Source organism: Scleropages formosus, chromosome 1 (assembly GCF_900964775.1).
Source record: "Scleropages formosus chromosome 1, fSclFor1.1, whole genome shotgun sequence".
Lineage (NCBI taxonomy): Eukaryota > Metazoa > Chordata > Actinopteri > Osteoglossiformes > Osteoglossidae > Scleropages > Scleropages formosus.
The window spans coordinates 6489655-6495654 of record NC_041806.1 but is presented as its reverse complement, the minus strand read 5'-3'; positions in this window follow the sequence as shown (position 1 = coordinate 6495654).

Below are 6000 nucleotides of genomic sequence, written 5' to 3'. Positions count from 1 at the left end.
CGCAACCCTTGCAGGACAAGCGGGCAGGAAAATAGATGAATGGATGGATGAATAATTGTTCAAAGCAAGTATAAACAACAGAGTGGTGCAAAGAGAGCCTTGTCAGCCTGGAGGAAATGATCCATAAACACTGCATTAATTGTTCTCCATCTTCAGGTGATACCTCATGTTTAAACAGTAATTGAGTATCTCATCTGTAGTTCTCTTCTCACCATACACACACAGTCTGAAACCACTTGTCTCAAGTGGGGTTGTGGCAAACTGGAGCCTAACCCAGCAACACAGGGCGCAAGGCTGGAGGGGGAGGGGACACACCCAGGATGGGATGCTAGTCCGCTGCAGGGCACCCAAGACAGGATTCGAACCCCAGACCTACCGGAGAGCGGGACCCAGCCAACCCGGCTGCGCCACCATGCCCCCCTCTTCTCACCACAGACCATATTTATTTATAGCTGAAAATCATTTACAATATATACTTGTTTGTCTTATGATCACTACTTTATATATATATATATATATAAGGAATGCATCCTCATTAAGCATTATATATTGTTTTAACTTGTGGAATTTTTTTATTTTTCAGCATCACAAATTTTTGCATTAATTTTTTCAGTGTGTCATAAAACCCTACATAGGTTACTTTTATTCTCTTTATTACTTATTCTTTTATGCTTTTGCAAGTTCTAGTTAGAACTTTGTCGTTGACCTGTGGTGATTACATAAATAGAATGCCTCCAGAAAGTTTGTTCCTCCACTTGTGTCTTTAGACTGGAAATCTGCTCTGACTGAGTCAGATCCACTTTATTTCAGCACTGGTAGTCATGTAATTTGCTCAGAAAAGTGCTAACCAAAAGCTTCTAACCAACGACATATGACATTCATTGTCATATGTTAGTCTCCGCATAAAATCTGGAATATATAACATCTAACGGACCTCGCTGAGAGCCACTGCAGAAACTCCAAGCGATGTTAAAGCATGACTTGCTAAACCACCACCTGAAAAAAGGCACAATTTTAAATTAGCCCCACCACACCAAGATCATCTGAATATTAACATTTTCCATTGATTCAGACTTTTCGCTTAAATGCGCATCATTATACTTCATTGGTGTTAACCACGTCTTTCTTTTCCCTGGGGTTTCTGCTATGCCAGGTGATACGCCAGAGTGAGCCGTGATTCTGTGCTTCTGTCACAAGCTGAAAAGCCTGTCTTAAAGAAGCAGATTGTCACTGAGAGCCCCAGGCTCAGCCGGCATCTGTTTGGAGGGGTAATGATCAAACACATTAATTCTTTCTAATACAGTGTGCTCTAATTGTTTGCGTTTCGTGCAGTCTGAATAGTCATTTCATTCTCTGTCACAGCTATATTAATTGTTTCACCTCCTCCTCAGCAGAAAACAGTATAGATGTCTATAGGGGATTATTTTCTCTCAGTCCTGCTAGGTTTCAACACACCAGCAAGGCACTGAGACAAAACTCCGACAGGAATCATCGCACCTCCCATTTTCACCTTTCTTTCTTACGCAGCAAATAGCGATCGCTTACCCGTTCCTTGATGAAGCAAGACCCGTCTAGCTTCTTGAATCACATCTTGAGGGGTTAGGTGGTTTTTGGGTGGGGGTGGCTGTACATATAGGATCGTTAATGGATGAAAAACAAAAAAAAAAAAACCATACCATTCTTGCTTTCCCTAGAGATTTCCACCGAGGCAGCTACCCACACACACTTTGAATGTGCTGGTAGCTAAAACTCGCAAGATACTGGGACCGACGTTATTAGTTCGTCTCTTGAACATTTCAAAGAGTTTTAGCTGCTCTTCTGCAGCTAATTAGCACGGTATCTGATGACAGAAGTGCAGGTAAACACAGCAGTTTTGCTCTTTGGAGAAACGCTGCTGGAGAGACTGTCAATGCGTTTAACAGATTAATGATTTAATTCAGCAGGGAGGAGGAATCGATATTGTGAGATGAGATGCTTAACTTGTGGGGCTGGTTTCACCCCTGGGGAGTGAGCGCTATGAGGCCAGCGGGGTGGAGACTGTGCAAAGAGAAGGGGGCAGGGGCACGTGGCTGACTGGTGTGATGCAGCAGAGAAGTAACAGAGTCTACAAGATAAATATATATAGTTTTTGAACTGTTTGCTATAATCGCTCCACAACAACAGTTACATGCTCTTAAGTTGCTGCTCATCGCTACCAGCTGTTCCCCAATCTGTTCTTTTCTGGCAAGAACAGTTTCATGTCTTTATTATGTTTGGTAAAAACGCAAAGGTACACGGCCAACAGCGTCTGCTCCTAAAGGAGGCTGATGGCGTGGGGTGCGTAGGCCCCGCAGGTGCACGTGCGGGAAGCCAGTGTGGGAGGGAGAGAGAGATGTCAGACTGGGTGCCAGCGGGCAGGCGGAGTGGGCACAAGCAAGCAGACGGAGCGAGCAGCACAACGCCTCGGGGTGTACTGGATTGCAGACAAATGCAACATCCTGATCCAGGTGATGTTCAGAACATGGAAAATGTAAATCCTGTAACCTGGCCACTGCCCACACTGGGAAATGGGAAAATAATGATGATGATGCTGATGCTGATGATGATGATGCTGATGATGATGGTGTGCTCTATCCCAATATTAAAAGGGTAATATCTGGAATGTTTATGAGATCCACAATAAATTCCACTCCTATGGCGTATAGCATGAAATGCTCTCAGGTAATAAAACAGATTAATCTGTTCAGGGTAAAAGGAGCCCTTGCCTGTTATCTCACTGTGCAGGCAGTGTGTGCTAATGCTAACATGCTAAAGAGCATCATTAATGAGCTGTCAGCCTGCTTATTCCCATTTTCTCCATGCTAATAGAAAAAGGAATAAAAATGGTTTTACATGGGGTATGTCACAGACTGAAGCCATGCAAGCGCTAAACTGTGGCTCCATGATAAGTTCCACAAAGGTAAGGCATTTATAACTTTTCAGTTTCTCGTTTAACTGGCTGTCAGCGTGTAACACTTGTTAAGGGAATTATAATGAGAGGAGGAAACACTTACTTGCGTTGCAGTGTTTTCAAGTGTCCATCAGATCCTCTTGTTTAAAACTTGCTAACAGCGAAGGCAATGAAACTGTTAGTGATGTTTATGTTCAGTTTTAAGCTTGTTCTGAAATTAATGGGCAAAAACATGATAGTGATTCCATTGGCAGTTTGTATGTCGTTCTCTATTCTCGTTTCTTTTCCGTTGCTGTCGATCGTTTCGGCAAAATCAACACATTTGCAATTTCTATCCGGCAGGACGCAACTCAGCGGTACGGAACTTTTTTGTCAGGTCACACCTTCCAATATCCCCTTCCTTTGAAAAACCCCGGTAAGGGAATGAAGACAAAAGCAGGCCACCCATCTCATTTATAATTCAATCTATATCCATGTACAGCGCAACAATGGGGGCTCTGACCTTCATTATAATTGCAGATCCTGAAAGCCGCCGACCCAGAGGTAATGTAATGTTGCTTGTCGAGGGACCCCCTGAAGCGCTTGTTCAGACGTGTACGGTGTCTGGGTGGCCATCGCATACAAATATCCATGCTAAAACGCTATCAAAGGGGGAAGGATGAAGCATGAAATAGATGGAACCTGAGACATCAGTACACCTGCGTGCCATATGCACTCACATAACATGTCTCATCTGAGCACCTGAAGGGTGCGACCTAGCTGTGGAATCAATGACATGCTGTCGGTTTGGGTTCCCTGTTTCAGGTAGACGAAAAACAAGCTCAGCCTCAAGAACGGAGGGTTGCTTGATGGCATCTGTAGTGTCATCGCAATCGGTCAGCAGTAATAATGAAACAAGAAACAAAACTACAATTAAACGCAACAGGGACTGAAACCAACAAGGATGACCACCGCTGTGATTTATGCTGAGAAGATGAGAAAAGCAGAGCTGTCCAGTGTGAAAAACCCTCCGACCATCATCTTTCAGCATCCAGGTCTAGGCCTCTGGTCTTGCACATTTTATTTTTATTTTATTTAAATATATTATACAAATCTATTTAAATGAAGAGTAGAGATCAACTCAGCAGCGGGAATAGGAAAGCGTTTTCCCTGAGCAGACGTGAACTTACAAACTTTTGTATACTTGGGTAAGGATGCTTATAGCAGCAAAGCAGGGAGCTCAGCAGTTCAGGCAGAAGTTTAAGGATAAATATTAGTGTTGTGTTTACTTTCCTATTGAAACCGTCTCAGGTACTGAGCCCATGGGAGTGAAAGAGAGAAAGTGGTTTGCGGAAAGTTTCCAGAAGCTCTGTCTTGTGTGGCACTGAAGGGCACCTGTACACCACTGTGACTCATTGCCGAGGGCTGAGGACAGACACATCCCTCACGATGTGGCCTTGGCATGCCTCCCCCCCCGCTCGCGAGTAGACCCCGGGGGCAGAGCTCCACAAAACGACCGGCATCGGTAAAAAGATCCAGGTTCTTCCGACGACAGAAGTCACAGCGTACGTTATTCTACACTTTCCAGTCGACTCGTTGTTGAATACAATTAACCATTTGAAATAAAATTGAGGTACAGGTGGTATACGCGTTAAAGCATAAAGGGTGGACTTGCGCGCACGGAGTACTGATTCGCATCTCGCATCTTCAGACTTCAGCAGAAGTGTTGCTTTTCCACCGCCGAGCGTGCGACTCGAATGGCCTCAGCCACCGCATGAATGGGCAAAGCGTAATTGTAACTGTAATCAATCAGAACAAGAGCATCTGCCGAGCAAATAAAATGTAATTTAAAAACTATCATGATCGGTTGGCATTGATTAGGGTATCTTTATTGCAAGACGCATTAGATCGCATTAACAGCAAGGCGGCCATCGCTAAAATCCAATAGAGAGAGGACTGTAAACTAGAGCTGATGTTGCCAGGGACAGCAGGGACGGGGACAGCTCTACGGCCAAGCCGGCACACGGAGGCAGAAGAGATTCAAAAAACGGCAAGCTGTGCGACTATCACACGGCTTTCAGCAGCCTGTGACACCTGTGTCAGTCAGATCAACACCCCCCCTTATGGTTACACAACCACCTGGCAATTGCCTACCTCTTTGAGTGCTTTTATACAGTTAAGTTGGGTCCTGTCAGAAATGACTGAAATTGCAAAGGCAAAACACTAATAAGAAAATTACTGATGGTTACATCACACATGATCATTGAAACCAGCAGATGCGAGGAATATTTTTTTCTAGTCACAGCTGGATCCGGAGACCTACCATTATCAGGGTAGGTACGGTTTATTTTTTTTTATTTTTTTTTTTTTTTTTGTGCTGGTAACATTGCTGTTTAGATAATAACAAGCTTTAAATCAAACTTCGGTGCGTAAACCTGCAGTTGCTATGCTGCCGGACCTGGATAGCAACTGAATATGTCATTATTTAACTAAGCTGTTGTTCCATTGTTTTCTATCTCTGCATCCCATTGTTTCCATACAGGTGGACACGTAGATCAAACACTGCGTCAGATGTGATTCATACTTAGCCTGAGAGCATATGTCACATTCCTCATATCAGACATCAGAAAAAGCACTGCAACCAATGCCTCATTGGATCCCCAGTATCCAGGCAGTGAGACCTTTATGTGTTTTACTTATATACCACAGGTGTGCTGGGTTGAAAAAAATGAAAATGAAAAAAAAAACTTCAGATTCTTTCCACTTTTATTCATTTAGCTGACGCTTTTCTCCAAAGCAATTTATAATGTTAATCTACCTGCAATTATTTACCCATTTGTACAGCTGGGTAATTTTTTTTTTCATGGAGTAATTTAGGGTAAGTACCTTGCTCAAGGGTACTACAGCCAGAAGTGAGATTCAAGCCTGCAACCTTTTGGGTCCAAAAGCAGCAGCTCTAACCACTATGCTACCAACTGCCCACAAGCTGTCTCTTTCTAAGTACATTTTTACTAAAACAGCACAGCTGAGACTAGTCATTGATTTCAGAAATGCCAGTTCCTCTATTATCCAAGAATGTGTTGATTACATAG